General features: G+C 38.9%; 1 long non-coding RNA gene across 1 annotated transcript; it reads right to left on the bottom strand.

Moving 5' to 3' along the window:
- Positions 1-1,472: 1,472 nt before the first annotated feature.
- LOC137029138 (uncharacterized) lies at positions 1,473-17,117 on the bottom strand. The gene is made up of 3 exons (XR_010896259.1): positions 16,639-17,117; positions 6,317-6,355; positions 1,473-2,692 (listed from the first exon to the last, which is right to left on the bottom strand). It is a non-coding gene; the product is annotated as an uncharacterized lncRNA (long non-coding RNA).
- Between the last annotated feature and the right edge of the window lie 5,070 nt (positions 17,118-22,187).

Raw genomic sequence — 22,187 nt, 5'->3', positions numbered from 1 at the left:
AGGAAGAAGTCCCTTAACTGAAGTAAATATATGTCTCATTATTAACAGATAAGCACAGTTATGTTTATTCTGTCATGGGCATGTGATGACTCGATTCAGCCCAAAATACTTCATTTTAATAGCTTTAAGACGTTCTTAAAGAAAATAATTCCTGTTCAGTTCTTTACAACAACAAAAAACCCTCAAATACCAGCTGAAAAGGCCAGGGAAACCAGCATGATAAAGACAACATATACCATTCTTTTCAGTAGAGAAGTTCACACCCTTCACATTTGACCTATGCACAAATTGTTTTAAAGAGTGCAGAGCAGCTCAAGTATGGTGGCAACCTCTCTATCTCCTGCCACGTGAGTGATGCCCTTGCTTTGCTCAAATCAATTTTGTGGAGTACTAGGAGGCTTCTGCTGTGTCAGTGTGTGGCGGTGCACGAGAAAGACATATTGACATGCTCTCTCGATAGTTCGAACATAATCCTGCCTGCTCGTCAGAAGCGCTGATCACCGTGACATCTGACGGGTGGGGCCGGCATGACTACTTGACCCTCGTCATTAGCATGGGTTGCAGGGAGTGGTTGCTAGGCAGAGTTTCTGGCCGGCTTATTAGCTTTTTGTATAGCAGGAGATTGTGCTAACAACAGACTGTGTTGGGCAACAACGACAAGACAGTTTCCCATTATAATATCTATTCTCACACCGCCACATATTCAGACTGAATTAAAAGGCACAGTAGCTCTCATTCAGTATTGATCAATGTAAATATGCTAATCCTGATTCATATGATTGTCCAAAATTGATCTGTTGCACTGATTTTACTCATTTTAACTTGACACAACATTTTCAAAATGCAACATTCATGCTGTAAGGTGCAGAAAAAAACCCAGCCAGCACCGGGATTCACTTTTAAAGTCAGCATGAAACCAAAGTTACGATAGTCTATTCTTCCCTATTGTGATGGCTTCTGAAACAAGAACTATTGCTGTGACCTCATGTAAGTGACAGGTTGTCCCATCCTCATGCCAGTAAACATGCCCTCAGAAGAGAAAATGTCACTGCAAGAGATTAAAGGTGCCCTAGAATCAAACATTTAATTTACCTTGACATAGTTGAATAACAAGAGTTCAGTACATGGAAATGACATACAGTGAGTCTCAAACTCCATTGCTTCCTCCTTCTTGTGTAAATCTCATTTGTTTAAAAGACCTCTGAAAAACAGGCGAATCTCAACATAACACAGACTGTTACGTAACAGTCGAGATCATTAATATGTATGCCCCCAATATTTGCATATGCCAGCTCATGTTCAAGGCATTAGACAAGGGCAGCCAGTATTAACGTCTGGATCTGTGCAGAGCTGAATCATCAGACTAGGTAAGCAAGCAAGAACAATAGCGAAAAATGGCAGATGGAGCAATAATAACAGACATGATCCATGATTACATGATATTTTTAGTGATATTTGTGAATTGTCTTTCTAAATGTTTCGTTAGCATGTTGCTAATGTACTGTTAAATGTGTTTAAAGTTACCATCGTTTCTTACTGTATTCACGGAGACAAGAGAGCCGTCGCTATTTTCATTTTTAAACACTTGCAGTCTGTATAATTCATAAACACAACTTCATTCTTTATAAATCTCTCCAACAGTGTGTAATGTTAGCTTTAGCCACGGAGCACAGCCTCAAACTCATTCAGAATCAAATGTAAACATTTAAATAAATACTATACTCACATGACCCGACGCATGCAGTATGCATGACGAACATCTTGTAAAGATCCATTTGAAGGTTATATTAGCTGTGTGAACTTTGTAAATGCACTGTATTATAGTCGAGAGCTCGAGGGGGCAGGGTGCGCGCGATTTAAAGGGGCCGCAGCCTGAATCGGTGCATAGTTAATGATGCCCCAAAATAGGCAGTTAAAAAAATTAATTAAAGAATATCTATGGGGTATTTTGAGCTGAAACTTCACAGACACATTCAGGCGACACCTTAGACTTATATTACATCTTGTAAAAACTGGTTCTAGGGCACCTTTAAAGATTACGAGGGCACATGAAGTAAAAAATGAATGATGTCCATGGATAAATAATTAATAATAAATACTGCAATATTCTGTAGAAAACTAATTGTCAATTTTGATTTTATAGTGACTTCATCGTAACACTTTCTGTTTCTTTGTAATTAATTGTGATTTTTTTTAGCAATTTCAAAGTGAAAATTGTTTCTACACTGATTTTTTTTTCAGTGTATAGCAACAGCCTCTTACAGCATCGTAGGTCAAATTAGCTTTTATGTAGTGTAACCCTTCTGGTTTTACTTGCACAGCTATAAGCGGGATTCCAACTGGGGTCTCCAGCATGGGAGGCGGGCACGCTAACTAGGACGCTAAAGACTGCAGCCTCTAGCGTCAGTCGCTAGTGCGCCTCTTGAGGCTAGGGAAGTGAGTTTCACTAGCACAGCTCTTACTCGCTGACCTCCATTACAGTAGCTTCTGCACAGGATTGTGGGGTGGTCCATTGGTTCATGCGGCTTCTCATGAGTGCCGTTGCCGGTGCTTGAGGTCTCATGGGTACTGATATTTCTGGCTGTTGAAGTTTCTGTGGACCATGACGGTGTCTGTGGCTTTTCAGAGTCCCCGTTCTGTGGCTGGAGCGAAACCCAAGAGAAATACACTTCTTATTGCGCAGCACTGGAGTCTAGAAGAAGATGGAGAGAATAACATAAAATTAGTTTCTGGATCAGACAACTATAAATACATTTAATGCATTAAGTGTCCTATTAACAAGATCAACTTATGTTTTTAGCTCAAGGAAATACACTATCATGATTGCGTGTCTGTACTCAAATTGATCCAAGGGGACTGCACATGCAATTAGCATAATATGAGTCGCTTAGGATTTAAAGCGTCTGTTAAATGACAAGTAAGCACCTAAGGGTTATTTCTGGTTTAATAAGCGACGAGTGCACTCAGGGAACTCTGTTGCACGGTTCATAAAGAGAAAATTACCCAGGCTGAATGCTTTATTCATACATGTCACTGTCTTGTAGCATACAGTTAATGACAGGTTACCAAGCTGTTGTTTGCTAATATAATCGTATAGATGTAAACACACTGGTTTCCATGCCAGATACAAAATTAGCTCATGTATAAGATGGTTACAGCGAACACTAAATCTCCTTCCTTCATTGTGATGGAGCGAAAAGCCATAACCAGCTAACCTGAAATGCTAACCCATTAGCATGCTAATAAAAGTATGACTATTAGACTACTATCGGTCATACAAAGGGTAAGGGATTTAAAATATCACTAATACGGAGTATTTTATTTTAGTATAACTTTTATGAACTTTTTGTTTAAACCACATGCATAGGCTTACACTATATAGTGTGGCTTATTGAGGTAAAATGTGCTTGCTTTTCTAAACAATCATCAATAACCTTTAAAATAAGGTTTTGTTTTTTTGTGGGTTATGTATTTTAAGGGTCAAAAAAGTATGTTGAGCATTTTGCAGACTATATTGTTAGACTATATTGTTTATCCACTCGCATTCCATAAGCATACCTAATTACTACAATGATTAGGACGTCAAGATGCAATGTTTTATTCATCAGGTATAGCTCTGACACAGGCAACTATACAGACATTTTTTTATGGGCCAACTAGCATAAATGTGCAGAAGTGGGTCAACCCCGCTGTGCCTGGAGAGAGAGATCTAGAGCTCGCACGCAAATTTAACAGAATCATTTTCAAAGTAACTGTCCAACTTTAGAGAAAGTTGCAGGAATGCACTTTTGTGGCATTATGAGGTCCTTTGAACAATGTTTATCTGTTCGTTTTCCTCCCCACTTCTAATGAAATTTCCCGTCTGACTTTAAGCCCCCTCGGGACAAGCACATGCGACAGATCCCACATTGTTCATTGTTGTTGTGCTCTTCTTATTGTATTTAAAGGAAAAAAAACTTTGAAAACAAGAAACTTCACCACGGTGTGGGCTGCAGAGAGAGAGAATGACAAAGATTGCTTGCTGGCAGCCTTTGATCTTCTTTCTTGGGAGACTTTTTTAAGGGGGTGGCACCGCTGTTTTTTGGAGACTAGGGAGAGAGAGACTTGAGGAGAAGTGAGACCATCCTTAAGGACCTTACCGAGTCTTGTACACATGAGAAGTGTGGGTTGTTTATTTGCTGTGTCTGCTGCCCACCTTGCAGGCCTCTGGGGAAAAGTTCCCATCCTTTCCCTGTGCCCCGAGGCCACTTGTGGTTCTGTGGGCTGCCGCACGGTTAAGCTGCAGAGGAGAGGAACTTGGATATCCCAGAGGCATTTTCTCTCAATGTCTTGCTGTCTCGAAACCAATGGAGAGAGACCACACCGAGCCTCTCCCTCAACAAACAAACATTCTCTTAATGTTGGAGATGTGCTTTTTAAATCATAGGCCAGCCAGTCAAAATACTAACTGTTCGCTGGTTATAAACCCCTGCCTTTCTTTGGATTTCACTGCTTGTTTAACCACTTCGCTTAATGTTTGAGGGGAACGGCTCAGAAAACGCAGGGTTGACACGAACTGTAAGTGAGCAAACTGCTTTGTTTTGAAAAGCTCAATCCTATATAAATATTAAACCCACAAGTTAATTTGCTCATATAATTTTAAGCTATTAAGTTTAAAACATATTTGGCACAGTGGAGGGGCTTGAGGAAGCAGCTTCTACTCAAGCTTAGATACACCCCAGTGTGACTAATGCTTGGAAGACGAGTCTGGTAGCAAGATGCCTAAATTAGGTTGGTGGAGTTGGGGAGGTGGAGGGACGCCAACACAGCTGATGCCAGAGCAAGGTGAGTGGCTGCTAATATGCTCTGGCAGTTAATTGATTAGATGGGTTCACTTCTCCTGAAATTACATTTCGGAACTTCACTAAAAGCACTGCAGAGTGCTTACTAAAGCTCTTAGCTTTGAAGCTAACAGTAACAATCAGTCCACTGATGGTAAGTTTAAAGAACCCATGTGGAGTTCATTAGAATCAAAAACTATGAACAAATACAAAATAAACAGAAACTTGTCTTGGCATGGCCATGAAGCAAAATACTCACCAACAGCAGTTTACACATAACAAAGCTAGACAATGAACAATGAAACATGAGGGCTATATACACACTAACAGACTAATGACTATAAACACCTGAGAACTATCAAACAGTGAATCAAAAGGCTTGTTCGAGATGCATCGTCGCTGCGCAGACCGATCGGCGTATGACATCAAAGTATACGGTGAGAGCAATGCATCTCAAACAAACCTAAAACATGACACATAGACAAGGGAACCAATCAGAAAAGATACATGAACAAATGGGGCACATGACAGGATCACATGAGGAGCAAGGGAATCACATGTCTACAGGAACCATGACAGTGAGCATAAATACAAATTAAAAGACTAACACAAACAAAACCCAAAACCAACCATGACATAAACTATATGCTAATGCACTCCTAAATGTCGAAAAACACAGTTTGTCTTTCAGTTAAACATATTGATGACTCATCCTTCACTTAGGGGCTCACTAAGGGGATGTCCCTGTTTCAACAGGAAATACGTCAACATAGGAAATAAAACAGTGTTCATCGTGTGATACCATTTAATAACTTGTCCAAAAATAGCGAGTGCTATTCACAGCACTTGCTAGATGACCAGGTGGAAGAAGAATAGGGAATGTGATGTGGTGTTAGGTAGAGGAGGACTGAGGAGGTGGGTTGGCTCTTGAAGATCCAGACGTGGAGGCGGGTTGTCGCTTTGGCATCTACAGGGGTGAGATAGGGACTTACTCGCACCACAGGGGGTGAAGCTGGCCAAATCCACACTTCTCAAAACACAAAACATGACTGCCTTCTACCTCCAGTCATTGCCAGCGCCTTCCAAGTGCATCTGATAAATATAAAGGACTCGACTGATAAATGACTGAGGCTAAATACAGCAATCAATCTTCACACTTTATACTATCTCTTGCAAGAACCTCTGACCCTCTGGTCTGCTCGGGCCCTCAGCATTATCCATCCCTCATTTTTACGAGCCAGTCTTCTGGAGTCTAGTTTACTACAGCCCCTGGTTTTGCTCAAGCGGGCCTGTTTCCCATTTCTTATGAGATATCCTGTCCGTTATTAACTTCTGGAAACAATCCAACAGCCTGAGAGACTGGACATGATGACACACTGCTTTCTGAAATGTATGAACTAAATAATGATTTCCGTATGTAGACTTTGTTTCCCAATTTCTTGGTATTTCAAGGAATAGTTCACCTGAAAATGAAACTTTTTTCATCATTTACTCACCCTCATGTTGTTTCAAACTCATGTCGATTTTCTTTGCATCTGCAGAACACAAAGGAGGAAATTTTGAGGAAAGTTTCAGATGTTTTTGTCCATATTATGAAAGTCAGGGAGAACCTCTGACCCTCTTAAGGACATAAAGGTTGCATCAAATACAGCAACATAAACCTTTAATTTCCTACCAGTATCAAACCTCATTGATTCTTGCACATGGCCAAACATCATGATGGCATGTAACCGTTTATGCTTTACCTCAAATTGTGTTGGAAATTATGATCATCACTTTTGGTGGAGAATGCATGTGAAAAAATACCATATACATACACTGAAAGTCATATCTAGGGACCAGAATATCGTAGAGACTTGGGAGCGGACCTATTCAACTTTAGGTAGTATGCAACCACCTAGCCAAGACCCAAAACACCCTAGCAAACACATAGCAACACCGTGGAAACCACGGACAACAGCCTGACATCTGCAATAGAGTATTGCACAGGCAAGCACCACAACAAGATGGAAAAATCTAGTTACTTTTATGATTCCGATTGTTTTGGTACTTCTAGTCTACTTCGCCTTTATATTGAAGACATTTGTTGCACTACCTAAAAATCAGATGTAATTAAAAAGACTTTAACAACATAAAACAACAAGAACTACTGAGACTTTCAGATAACAATTATTTCAAGTAGACATATGTAAGAAATTAGCAAGATAGTAGGAGGCCAAAAGAGAAGACTGGATTCTCCAAAGAGCTATTAGCACAGAGGGAAGAATGTGCAACTTCCCTTGTTTAGTTGTTTGGTTTAAATCACCTTTACATTTAAACTTCAGAGGAAGTCAACTCCCTGCCGTCCCTGGTGATTGAAACCAGCTCTGCTCCTGTGTCTGTATTTGGAATGGGAAGTGACATGTCTTTTGGGGCTTTGACCCTGACCTCATAAAGTATAGGCTTTCCAGGAAGGATTGTTAGAACAGGGTTTAGTGTGTTAGCATGAGTTTGTGTTTTATACCATACTTATTGTGTGTGCGCATTTAGGATATCACGCCTATCTGTGTGTATGCATCCTTTGTGATTTTTTTTTCACTTTGTGACCCCCCCTTACACCCTGAGATATAAGCACGTCTCACTTCCATATAAAGGAAATGCATACAACGGAAAAGATTTATGCTGTACGCGTTAACATTGTTTTGCATTAAAGATTCCATTATATAGGCTAGGGCTAGTTAACTTCGTTAACTTCCACGAAGTAGTACACAATGCCATGACATTCTACATTACGCCAAAATTCATTTGCAATTTAAATAATCTTCACAAAAAACATAATGAAATTCAAAGAATATAAAGCATTATTCAGCAAAAGAATAAATTCCATAAATAAAAGCACAAGATGTTGGAAAATAAGTGTAAGGTTTTGTTTATATTTACTGCTAAAGCTTATAATAGCCCCAATTTATTCAATACAAACAACATTTCTGAGGAAAAATATGAACTATATACACTTACACTTATTTTAAGTTATTCCACTATTGCGCGTTGTTGCCATATGGCAACATATCATAAAGTACCTTAAAATAATATTTTTTTGCAATTTTTTTTTTTTACAGCACTTCAAGTTAAGCCATTCTAAGAAAAGAAAAAGAGTCAAAATGTTTTTTTTTTTTTTATAAATTTATCATAATGTGTGCGGTAGAGGGTTAAACTGTGTTCTCAAGACAAGGGTATTTTTCCATAATCATTTCAGGTAATGATGTGTTTTAAAATCTTATACTTTTAGAAAATATATACAAAGAAAATAAATACAGTGCCCTTCACAATTATTGGCACCCTTAATAAATATAAGCAAAGGCGGCTGTGAAAATAAATCTGCAATGTTTATCCTTTTGATCTTTCATTAAAAAAATTCACAAAGTTCTAACCTTTCATCAAAGTAAAACAATTGAAAGTGGGGGGAAACTCACATTATGAAATAAATGTTTTTCTTTAATACATGTTGGCCACAATTATTGGCACCCCTAGAAATTCTTATGAGTAAAATATCTCTGAAGTATATGAAGACTTCAGATGCAAAAGCCTCTAAGTGCCATCTGAAATTTTCTTCTAAAATGAGCATTTTTATCAAGCTTATATGTTTATGTTCAGTTATTTCACTTTAATGGCAATGAAAAGGACCTATTAATTGCCAATAAAGTGCAATTACTGAACCTAAACATACAAGCTTGATAAAAATGCTCATTTTAGAAGAAAATTTCAGATGGCACTTAGAGGCTTTTGCATCTGAAGTCTTCATATTCACATTCATACTTACATTTTTTAGCATACCAGGGTGACTACACTCTAAAAAATGCTGGGTTTAATATGGACAAAACCAGGGATTTGGTTGTTTTCACCCAGCCATTTTCTTTCAACCAATTTTGGATTTATTTTTTTTAGCCAGCAATATATTAATATAGTAAAAGGCATGTTTTTGCTCACCCCCAAATAGGGTCAAATTTGTGGGGTATTTTAAGCTGAAACTTGACCGGACCAGAGACTTATATTACATCTTGTGAAAGAAGGCATAATAGGTGCCCTTTAACCCAACCTGCTAGGTTTGTCCATATTTTACCCAGCTTGGGTAGTTTTTAACTCAGCATTTTTTAGAGTGTAGGAGCATGAAATTGCCATGACTTCCTGTTCCACAGGAGTACAAATATGTGTAAACACAAAGGCCAAATTCCCTTAATCATTCATCACAATGAGAAAAAACAAAGAATATAGTTCTGGTGTGCAGCAAAAGATTGTTGAGCTTCACAAAATAGAAAATGGCTATAAGAAAAAAGCTAAAGCATTGAAAACCCCCATTTCCACCATCAGGGTAATAATTAAGAATTTCCAGTCAACTAAAAATGTTACAAATCTGCCTGGAAGAGGACGTGTGTCTAAATCGTCCTAAATCGGAGGAAAGTTTGAGTGGCCAAAGACTCTCCAAGGATCACAGCTGGAGAACTGCAGAGATTAGTTGAGTCTTGAGTCTCAGAAAGCCTAAAAAAAATTATCAAACAGCACCTACATCCCCATAAGTTGTTTAAGGGTTTCAAGAAAAATCCTCTGCTCTCATCCAGAATCAATCTCCAGCATATTCAGTTGTCAGACAAGACTGGAACTTCAAACAGAACCTGGTTCTGTGGTCAGATGAAACTAAAGCAAACCCACCAGATGGGTTTGGTGCATGCATGGATAAAAATTACCTCATGTTGTTGTGCACCTATTTTGCTGCTGGAGGTCCTGGACATCTTGTTCAGATACATGGTATCATGGATTCTATCAAATACTAACAGATAAAAATTAAAACCTGACTGCTTCTGCTAGAAATCTTATAATGGGCCATGATTGGGTCTTCCATCAGGACAATGATCCAAAACAAACATCAAAACCAACACAAAAATGTGTCACTGAGCACAAAATGAAGCTTCTGACATGACCATCCCAGTCCCCTGACCTGAACCCTAAAGAAAATGAGTGGAGTGAACTGAAAAGAAGAAGCACTAACATGGAGCTGGGAATATGAAGGATCTGGAGAGATTCTGAATGAAGGAATGGTCTCTGATCTCTTGTCAGTTGTTCTCCAAACTCATCAGGCATTATAGGAGAAGACTCAGAACTGTTATCTTGGGAAAAGAACATTGCAATAACTGGGTGCCAATAATTGTGGCCAACGTGAACTAGAGAAAAACATTTATTTCATAATGAGCTTTTCCCCCCATTTTCAATTGTTTTACTTCAATGAAAGGTTAGAATTATGTGATTTTTTTTTAATGAAAGATCAAAAGGATAAACATTGCAGATTTTGGGTTCCAAGGGTGCCAATAATTGTGGAGGGCACTGTATTATAATATTAATATAATAATAAAAAATGTTTGTTTAATGTTTGTTTGTTTAGCATTATGGCAGGTTGCATTGTGATAATTTAGCCAATATAGTGTGAAAACGTGCCCCATATTAAGACTTTAAGTTATGTTTCTATACAAAAATTGACTATTGAATTATTGAATTGAAAAATTAAACTGAAATATTCAATGAAGTGTGACAACTAGCCCCAGTCTCCCCATAATAAAAATGAGCATTTATAGTCTAAGCTATGCATGAATATTGCAAAAGGTGTTTATAATGCCGTAGCTGAAAAGAGAGAATGGCACATAAAAGCTCAACAATTCTCATTACATTTTCAAATAAACCCAAATAAAAAGCCCTTTGTAGTCAGCGAAGCAAGCGCCCTTTCATCACCTTTTAGGAGAAACAACAGCCCTTTCATGACTAATGCCATTTCTAAAACAGGATGGGGCAAAAAAGAACACAAGATGTCTTCAGTTGTCCTTGCAGTGCTAATTGAGAATGCCTGTGTGTCTATTTTCATTTGCTTTACATTTCAAATGACAGCTGAGGAGCCAGACGGGCCCTAGCGTCGGTGTCAAGCACCTCCAGCTCTTGGAGGGTCATGAGTGCCGTCGCCTAGCAACGGTGGAGAAGCAGTCGGCATGAGAGAGAAGAAAGGGGATCCCTCTCTGAAAACGCAGTGTGCAATCGCGCTTATTCATGCTTTTGTTTGGCCAGTTTCATTTATGCTCCGCCGTCGGAACATTGTGTTGCTTTTTATAAAACGTCCAACTGCATTTGATTTGTTCTATGCAATGATTCATCATCTGTCTGTCTGTCTATCTATAATTACAAGTTTATATACAGTACATGCATACACATCTGTCTGTCCACCCAGGAGTGAATATATAATATATACATGTGGTAAATACAGCAATAAAAAATATATGTGTAAAAAAAAAACTATATAACATAATACAGGTTTACGCTGATCCTTTTGTAGTGATGGTCTCTTTTCACCCAAGCATCTGCAGACGCGGATCTGTGTGGGGGTTGTCTACATTCTGGATGGGTTTTTAGGCCAGCGGATGAAGGTAGAGGGGTAATTTCCAAATGGCTTGGCTCAAAGCATGTCTTTGTCTTCATCGGCTTTCATAACCAGACTAAAAAATACAGCCCGCACAAACATGAAACCTGTGCCAAAAAGAGTCCATGGAGGCAATACATCATAGACTTTACTACTGCATGTGATTTAAGCTTAAAGCTTAGTCATGTAGCATCAGTTGAATATGAAAAAATGAACAAAATGCAGGTTTGCATTCTTTTTTTTCTCACTGGAAACACTTTAAATGACCAATTTCCACTTGTGTTTTTATGTTTCTCATATTCACCACACATCTGATTATAATCATACTCAGTTATATTTTGTATTGAAAAAAGTTTAGCATGGTAATGGATATGACAATGTTGATATGTTTGATCTTGATGGAATAGATCTGCTACACGTCTGCTGCTGTAGGTTACTGCTGCAGAGCAAGTACAGGACTTACTACTACCAATACAAACACAACACGCTGCTGTGAGCAAGTAAGACATGCTGCTGCTATACAATAATTGAATTACCTGTAGCAGATCTATACAAGTGGAGCTGGGGAAGGTGGAGGGTTTCTGAAAGTGCATTGCACTGTTATAGCAAAGTATTTAAAGGTTTAGCAGTGAGCTCATTGGCTACTGATACAGCAGGAACCAATCAGATGTGCCCTATAGAGAATGATGTGATTGCAAGCTGATTGAGTTAAGGACCTATCTAGAGTTTCAGGACAGAACTTTGTATTCTTAACTTATTATTTCTAATCCATTTTTTTTTTTTTTCTGTTATTCTATTATGACTACACATTATACACAGACATATCTAATGTAAATATCTATTATATTAAAGGGATATTCACCCAAAAATGAAAATTTTATCTGCTTACCCCCAGGGCATCCAAGATGTAGAGGACTTTTTTTCTTCAGTCGAACGCAAATTATGATTTTTAACTCCAACCGCTGCCGTCTGTCAGTCAAATAATAGCAGTGATTGGGAACTTGAACAATAAGAGTCGAAAAAACTTCCATAGACAAATCCAAATTAAACCCTGCGGCTCGTGGCGGCACATTGATGTCCTAAGACACGAAACGATCGGTTTGTGCGAGAAACCGAACAGTATTTATATAATTTTTTACCTCTAATACACCACTATGTCCAACTGCGTTCAGCTTCCGGCTAGTGAGGTCTGATCGCGCTCTGACAACGGAAGTGATGTCTCGCGCTCATTGAAGTATATGGGCGAGACATCACTTCCGTCATCACAACGCGTTTTTTGACCTCACTAACAGGAAGCTGAACGAAGTTGGATATAGTGGTGTATTAGAGGTAAAAATTATATAAATAATGTTCGGTTTCTCGCACAAACCGATCGTTTCGTGTCTTAGGACATCAATGTGTCGTCACGAGCCGTAGGGTTTAATTTTGATTTGTCTATGGAAGTTTTATTTACTGTTATAGTTGAAGTTCCCAATCACTGCTATTATTTGACTGACAGATGGCAGCGGTTGCAGTTAAAAATCATAATTTGCGTTCGACTGAAGAAAAAAATTCACCTACATCTTGGATGCACTGGGGGTAAGCTGATAAACATAAAATTTTCATTTTTGGGTGAACTATCCCTTTAAATGCAATCATATTTGTGTAGATTTCACATTAGTAATTTTAAGCGAGCATGGTGGCTGTGTGAGCTTCTCTATTCATGAGCACGTCCGAGTGCATCTGTTCCATTAAAAAACACCTTAATTCAATGAATCTTTCTATGGGAACCCCTCAAAACAAGGACTATCAGAAGACCTCTTGATTAGAGGACTGAGATGCTCTTTCTGATACAGAAGTGGACATCATCTTGTCTTTGAGGAAGTGCAGTGCTTCATCAGCAGTGCCGAGCTGGCCTCTTTACCAGGCGTGTACTTTATCAGATCTGAGTACAAAAACAATCAGTGCAGTAAGGTGCACTCGCGAAATGAGTCAAATGCACAGCATGTAGCCTTGCCCATTAGTGTCCCAATCTTGTAAACTGGGAACATTGTGACATCTCCGTCTTAGCCGCCAAAAGTAAACAGCACCTCCCTCCTTTGATGTCATAACTGCTCATTAGCACACAAAAGACTACAGATTATTATTCTTTAACTGAACAATCATGGATGAAGTAATCAGTGGTACACACTCAATAACAAATTGAGTCACTTTTTTACAGACTAGCTTAGTGACTGTTTAGTACCGTTTGTCAACTGATTAAAGGGATAGTTCCCTCAAAAATGTTATCCCAAATCTGTATTGCTTTCTTCTGAGGAACACAAATCAATATATTTTAAAGCAGTTTCTCTCAACTGGTAGGTCATAACCCAAAAGTGGGTCGCAAGACTGTTTTGAGTGGGTCGCGGAGTGTGCAGTCAAAGAAACAACAACAAATCTAATTTATGTTTTTCTGATGCAAGACTTTTATTTTGAAAGGTGTGTGAACGCTGTTGACCTTTCTGTCAGACTCAGTTTAAGCGAAGCCACTTGAAGGCAAGCCTGCAACCTTAGCCGAAAAAAGCGTAATGCCTACTAACGCTGTGGTACGCATGAGGCTGTTTTTGAATGAATCTCAATAGAGGAGAGGCTTCACTACGCTGAATAAACTGCTTTTATATCTGCTTATATATGAAATTTTTTTAGGTACATTTTAGTCCCATGGTTTAACCAATTGAGCAGCATTGTTTTAAAAATGTTTTGACAGTTTTGTCCATACATTGAAAGCCTGTGTGTCCCAAAACAACACATTGATCCAGTTGAAAGTCAATGGAGCCCAAACCAACATTGGACCCCGTTGACTTTTATTGTATGGACAAAAAACACTGACAATTTTGGTTTGTAAGGACATGAGGAGAGTAAATAATGACAAATTTCAGATAAGTTTACCTCATGAATAGCCTTGTGCTGCTGTATCATGTTTATATTTGGTCAGTTGAAAAATACAAGTCAATGGCATTTGATCTACATGTACTTCAGCTCTTCGCAGCTTCTTGCACTACGCTGGTAGGTCTGCGAAGCACTCAGTCAGGGCCATGAAAGTTATTCGCAAACACTTCCAGCCTACCTTCGTCTCCTCCAGTCCACACTCTGCAATGAGTCTTGGCCAGACCTAATGTTGAGTATCTAAAAAGAGCCGGCTGGCTGTGTGGGCGTATTGAGTGGAGTTCAGGCCAGGAAGTTGCCTACACAGCCCTCAGTCTGAGTCAATTTTCACAGAGCTACATTAGGACAAAGGGTTTGAATATCAGACTGCAAAAAGCTGCGTCTGATCCGAACTCACACTCTCCTCAACCCCCTGATCATCTTCCCTAAACGCCCCCTCCGCCTACACATCACATGCTTGCACACGGCTGGCCTCAAATCATGAAAAAAGAAAAAGAAATCCTCACTTTGAGGTTGAAGAGATAACATTTATGCACTTGCGCTGCGCATATATGAACCCACAAAAATTAACGGATAGAGAATTTTTAATGTTTTCCAGTAAAAAAAAAAAAACTTAAATCAAGATACATTTTGTCAAAAAGCAAAGCTACAGATGGCATTTACCAACCTTCAGTCAGATTCATGTTTAAAAATATTAAAATGTTAAATATAAAATAATATTATATTAAAAATAGAAAGCAAATTTTAAAATGCCATGTTATGTTTTTTTCTTCTTTTAAGCATTAATTTAACATTAATTCAGATGTTTTTAAAAATATTAAATATAAATTATTTAAAATAATATTTTTATTAAATATAAAAAAGTATATAAAAAGTAAATCAAAAATCCTACGGAAGAGGATTAGGGCCAAGCAATAATAAAAAAATAAAACCATCTCGAGATTAAAGTTGTTAAATTTCGAGAAAAAACGTGTTAAATTTTGAGAAAAAAGTCGAGGTAAAATGTTGAGAATAAACTCGTTAAATTATGAGAAAAAAGTCATTAAATTACGAGAACAAATTAGTTAAATTACGAATTTGTTCTCAAAATTTAACGACTTTTTTCTCGTAATTTAGTGACTTTATTCTCATCATTTAATTACTTTATTCTCAACATTTTATCTCGCCTTTTTTTTTTCAAAATTCAATGACATTTTTCTCATAATGTAATTAATTTTTTCTTGTAATTTAATGACTTTATTCTCAACATTTTATCTCAACTTTTTTCTCAAAATTTAAAAACTTTAATCTCGAGATGGTTTTATTTTTTTTTTATTGCTTGGCCCTAATCCTCTTCCGTAATCAAATAAGGTTGCATTTTTCTTGTTTTAAGCATCAATTTAACATAAAATGCCAATGAGGTTACATTTGCTTTTGTTTTAAGCGCTCTTTAACAACATTTAATCAGGTTATGAAAATGTGAAAAAATGCCAATGGTTAAATTATTAAAAAAAATCAAAACCACAACTTTGCATTTCAAGTAATGCATATTGTTACTATTGCTAAAAGTGCTGATTACATAAGTGATATGTCATTGTGACATTGCCAGTTGCAACTAAGCAATATTAAAAGCACACGTGCTGGAAGGATGTCTATTGTGGTAGTAGCCTACATCGTGAACGAAGGTTAGTGTGTACAATGTGAGGCACGAGAAACATGTTTGTTCCACAGGAACCACAGGAGAACGAGTGGAGTGGTTTTTATTTTCTGTGAAGGTGAGGTAAAGTAATTTAATCTGTCCTATCGCAGTCATTGTCAGCGGATCGTCCGTGGGTGCCGGTAAATAAGACAGCGGCGGCTAATTCCCTTGACATTTACACATTTCTCACGGTGAGTCACTTTCAGCTGGAAGGTAGAGAAAAAGAAAAAGTTATCCAAAATGGATTTATTGTGATGCATCCCTTCGTGGCGTTCACATACCACGCTATTCCCGAGTGTGTGTGTGTGTGTGTGTGTGTGTGTGTGTCTAACTCGCCATCTACGCCCACGCACTCGCTGCTTTTGGCAGTGCCTGGTGTTCTTTCCTCCATTTACCTCAGTGACTGTAATCTCAGAGAGCGCGTCATCGCACAGGCTAGTGCGTCATAAGGGGAAGCATCACCTCACGGCGAGCGCACAGCCGACGAGCTGAGGCAAACGGAACACAGTACTGCCATCTATCTCACGCTGCTCTAAACAAATCCCTGTCTCTAATCCTCGCATGCAACCATTTATATTCCCTTTCAATGTCCTACAACAAAGGAATGCTACACTAATACGGCTCGAGGTAAACAGAGGAAAAATCCCTAAAATCCTTCTTCAAATGACAATTATATGAATGTAACACATAAAATAACGTCTCGGTGGGAATAATTACAAAAGTGAGATACAGCAAAGAAATGCTCAAGACATTTAAAGGGATAGTTCACTCAAAAATGAAAATTCTGTCATCATTTTACTCACCATCATGTTGTTTCAAAAGTGTAAGTTCTGCCAGGAAGACTCAATGTTACGTCACCAATTAGTTTAGAGCTAACCAAACATTATCTTGCACTTGGAGTATATAAGATTGCTGACACATGTTTGAGTCTGCAGATGCTGACGCAAACCTTCACCTCCATCCTCCCCACCACCAACAGGATGGTCCCTGTCCATACCTCCCAGGGGGGTCGGCTATGCCCCTGCCTTCATCTTCAGGCAGGAAATGCAGAGTCCGCAACCCTTTAGGAGGTCTACGACCTAAAGAACTTTCTTACAACATTTTGCTTGCTGACTGTTAATATAAATATGGTTGTCGCGTTATCTTACCTCCCCGAGTCTTTCTGGTAGAACTGTCTTTATTCTATGGAACACGAAAGGAGAAATTTTGACGCACTTTTTTTTAACTTTAGCTACACTCCCATTTGTCATTCATTATTTGAAACATAGTGAGGATATTCTATAAAATTCTGAGACTACACCAATCATTTATTTAAATTCATGTAATGTTTAACATTTCAACAAGATGAAATCTCTCTTTTCTGTCTATCCGTGCTCATGATGACACAGCAATATCTCCAAGCAAGGACATACAGTGCATTCCAATAAAGGTGAAAACACTGAGAGAGAATTGTACTCACACATACACAAAGTGTGAACATAGGGATTACACAAATAAACATGATATTGCTTTTTCCTTTAGAGGGTATGGTTCAAAGAAAGTTCAACTGGCTTTGAAAAGGCAGTAAGGACTCGAGTGTTACATGCAATGTAGGACACTTACTGCAGAATATTGTAAAATAACATTTCTGTGGAAAGTAACATAAGTAAGGCAAACATATGTCAATACTGATTTGCAATTTAGCACATTCCTACCTATCAAAAATCAAATTTTAAAAATGTAAAGAAATAAACAATATCAAATGAATTTGCACCAATATGTTTTTGAAATCATAAGCATCTTAAAGGTTTTAGTTGCGGTGGACAGCACCAAAAGTGCAGTGCAGAAATATTCCGAGTCACCTGATGGAAAGTCAGCTCCATTCATCCAAATGTCATGCCTGCCAAATCCAGAAATTTCCCATCCGTTTCATCAGGCATTAACAGACAAAGGGAGCAAAATGTCAACTGAGCCCAAGTGATCAGTAGATACAGGACATATCAGCTTGTGTCTTCATGGACCATTTCACGTAGGTGAGCTCCATCACGTTGTGACATCTGGATGCTAATCCAGCTCCATGGGTGAAGCGGAGAATATGAATGAGCAGTCGAGCATCATGAAGTTTAAAGTTAAAGATAATTACAGCATGTCATGTTGATCCTTGATGTATTTGAAAAGATCGCTGGATGGCCTGCTGTTAAGATTGAAATGGCAAAGCCTGGATCACTACCTGTGCAAGAAGAGTTGCTAAAATTAGCATTTTGGATAACAGAAATTGTAGCTTCATTGAAGAGCTCTAAATTTAGGATATCGATACTTTTTTTAAAGTTATAAAGACTTTAGACATCTAGAGTTATACACACAAAACCCAGAGCACTAAAATAATCTAGCAATAATGCAAAGTAAAACAAAACTCTTACTCTAGAACAGAAAATTCAGTTAGCACTCATTGCATGACCCACATTGTGGTTATTTTGCATATCAAGGTGGTTTGTGATGGACAAAGGTCACTAGTGGTTGAGCTCAAGAACTGATCCCCACTTCACTTCCTTAGCATGTAACGTTACAGACAGGCGCTGCTCCGGTGACAGTAATGATGCTCATGTTGAGAGATGACTCAGGACAAAGGAGCCTTGAAGTGCAGCACACCTAACACAAACACAATCTACTTTGCTAATGCAACATATATGCCAAATCCAGGAAGCAAATATGTCGCATTTAATTCGCATACTTGTACATGCCATGACTGGCCCTGACCCTGAGCTCAGGCCAGCTTTACATGAACTTCCGTGTGTCTTTCTTCCGCAGTGCCCTCACGGCAGCTGTGTCAACACACACAAGGGTCCTGACCTTAAACAAACCCTCATGAAAGTCATTATACACCGTCCCACTAATTTACCCACATGTGGATACATGACGGCGGTGTGAAATCGTAAATACGCAATAAGGGCTCAGGTTGGTGTGTTTGGTTTTGTAATTACCTCAAAAACACTGGGTCTCATACACCAATAATTGCGTGGATTGTTCGTCTTTATATACACACAAGAACTTTTCGCGAAAAATCATTTTCGCCTATTTCACAATACATTCATACACACATGAATTTGTTCTAGACCTCTGCAACGTTAATGAATTTGGAGTATTCTAAATGAACGGCATGCCCAATGTTAGCAAAACACGCCAAATGATCTCCACATAAGGCTTTTTCTTTAGAGCTTTACGTCAACATATGACGCTCTCTCGCATGAGCGCAGCAATAAACACCTTTGATACATTCATCCCACAAGCCAGCTGTATATATGTGCGCTTTTATGCAAAGGAACCTTGGCGTTCGAGCTATAATGCAACTTTTCTTACTATTTTACAGTATGTGATGAAATATATAGTATGAAGGTGAAATATATACATATACAATTGAATCTTAACACATTTATAAGGCCACCAAGAGAATCTGATTTTTGCATATGTTTAGTTTACATTGTTCATACATTTTTTTTTACTACATTTAGAATACATTTAGTATGAAAATTATTGATGAATCGTGATTTGTTCGTGACAACATTTAGTGTGTGTGTCTCACAGTTAGTGAATGAGACCCAGTATTTTAAAGATTTGTACGTTTAGCGGTTCACTCCAGTTAGCTGCATGTTTTATGTTTACGTCAAACTGGATAATATGAATTTTATATAACCTTGAAGGAAAATCAGTTACATTTTTGTTTGACAATGAACCGTTGTATTTTGAAACTGACCTTTTTTGGACCAACCATTCATGCAGGTTCTGTATTATTGCTAACATAAATTAGTTAGCAAGACAGCACTGAGAATTTATAGGTGGATATTATTCTAACGGCTGGATGTTATTTATTCTTCGTTTGTGCGCTTCCTCATCTCTGGTTTCCCTTTTTATCTGTTTTTCCAGAGGGCCCCTTGTTTGGTGTCATAACAAACCCGCCCTGCACCTCCATTTGACGCTGTTCCTTGAATTTCGTTGACACAACTTTGCTGCGTTGTATGTTGCCCCGCTGCATTTTTGTTTTCCTTTCTTCTCAGATTTGCCGTGTCAAAATGCATCACAGCGTATATGCAGTTACAAAGCACCCGCATAAGATGCGGGTCGGGTTTCAAAGTCAACGTGAGGTCTAGCGTCCGACTAGGGCGTTGGAGGCTTTAGAGTCGTCCGGTGCACCACAGAGTGACTCATTGTCACCTTGTCAGCCTTTACAGGAGAAGCCGGTGCTGAAAACCCCTCATTGTTCACATCCCGGCTTCTGTAAAATGTTGATATAGGTGTTCAGGGTGCCAAGCTCCCTCCTCCGGAAATCAGCCGCACACATACAGTCGAGCAGCCACCTCTTCAGGCCTGGCCTCAGGCCCTTTCAGCCATCACTGTGTCACAGCGGGGCTGGTGACTAACGGTTTTGGCTGCTACTTTTGCAAGGAAGCGGCTGACGCTTCAGGGCCACTCTGCCAGAGTACACAGGCTGGGAATCTGGCCAGTGGCGATATAGGAGGGAGCTGCAGGCATGCCAGGCCTGGGAGGGAAGCCATCGTATTAAAAGTGTCTGTTCAAAAAGGGAATAAAAAAGATGGCACGCCATGACGACACGCGGCGAAGCTAAAACAGCCCGCAGGCAAATAAGCGGGACACGCCGTATGTAAATGGCCGCACCGGCGAGCCAAAGGACAGCCGTGACGTGGCACCATTGTGAATTTACATGACAGATATAGTAAAGATAAGCATTTTAGTATTGCAGTTCTGGATGCTAAATTTAGCGCAGGCTAGAACAAAGCCAAGCACATGTATATGAAGGCCATTTCCTCCTGTTAGATTTTGACCTTTGCAGTCAAGACCGAAGCGCTTCATCCGCTGACACATCAACCCACAGAGGCTGAGAAAGGCCGGCAGAACAATGCACTCTTAACCTGCGCCGAAAAAAAAGAACGATGAGCAGAAAATGGGTACTGTCCCCAGCACAGGAAGCTGAGGCAACTCCCTTTGTGTGAAGACTGTGAATGGGTGCAATACTGCTGACCACACACCACAGGCATTAGCTGTCGGCACATGGCCATTTCGGTTTGACCTTCAAGCTGGTTCCTGGAGCAGAGCTTCAGAGAAATGTCCCCTTCAACCTTTTTGAAAGAGCAGTCATCTGTTTGCCCACTTCTCAGACCTCTTCTTTGTGAAATTTAGTGTGTTTTTAACAGCAGGCAGTCGGCCACAGAAGACCAGTCAACCATGAACCGAAGCCTTTTCAAACTTGACCCCTGACTTATGCGTGACAAAATCTGCACCTTTTAGGAGTTCAGCATGTCTCCTCTGTTTGTTTTTCAAAACACTGTGGGCTGATTGGAGGATTGTGCTTGTGTATTCTGCTAGACAAACTCCTCTAACAAGGATTTATTTTTGTTCGGAAATGCGAGAGGAGTCGCAGATAGAAAGGAAAACAAAATCATGTGTTTTGTTGCTGTTAGCTCATTAGAAGCCGTTTTCTTTTTGCCACCAAATCTTTTCCAGCCATCATTACAAACATCAGAGTGATGTTTCCAGCAAGGCCCAAAAAAGGGGTTGTACATTGCAGACCAAAAACCTAAACTCTTCTAAAACGCTCCTCATATTTTTTGTTGTTGATGTCAAAGGGTGTGCATCTAATCAAGCCCTACAGTATAAGGTAGACGAATTCGGCTGATGCCAACGTGGACGAAAATTGTCATAACAAAATCAGAGAGTTAGGAATAGGAATTGTAAGGAATGTAGCCATACTTGAACACATTTTTGTGTGTGTGTGTGTGCTAATAGGTTCAGCAAAGGGAGCCAGATTGATTGATTAAACAGGGTAATTTGTCGCTGGCAAAATGGTGTTTTAATAAAACTTGGCTGTCTATGCAGTAGAAAGGTGAAATGTTTTTTGAAATCAGTGCTACATGACTAGAGAAAAGTCAGAAAAAGGGCTGTGGTATTTCCTTTTGCTAAAAAAGGTAGGAAAACAACATACAAAACACAGTTCTCACAAAAAACGTTAAAAGTAGAGATGCACCGATACTAAATTTCTCTGCCGATACTGATAGCTGATTATTCAGAATGATATCGGCAAATGCCAATACTGATAGTTTGTTTTTTTCTTGGGGGGTTTGAGTGTATTATTATATTTCAGATATAATAATACACTCAAATAAAAACTGAAATGTTTGTATAAAACTTAGTATCACATAAAGTAGCTTTCACTTGTTGTCATCATGGCAAAATTATACAAACATATAATTAACAGTAAATAAGTTCATCTCTAGTGTTTTTTGTTGTTGTTGTTGTTTTCTTAGATAGCTAAGGAACTGTGAACATTGGAAAACATTCCTGAGGTAAAAGTGACATGATG

Source organism: Chanodichthys erythropterus, chromosome 10 (genome assembly GCF_024489055.1).
Source record: "Chanodichthys erythropterus isolate Z2021 chromosome 10, ASM2448905v1, whole genome shotgun sequence".
Lineage (NCBI taxonomy): Eukaryota > Metazoa > Chordata > Actinopteri > Cypriniformes > Xenocyprididae > Chanodichthys > Chanodichthys erythropterus.
This window is presented reverse-complemented; position numbering and strand designations above follow the sequence as displayed.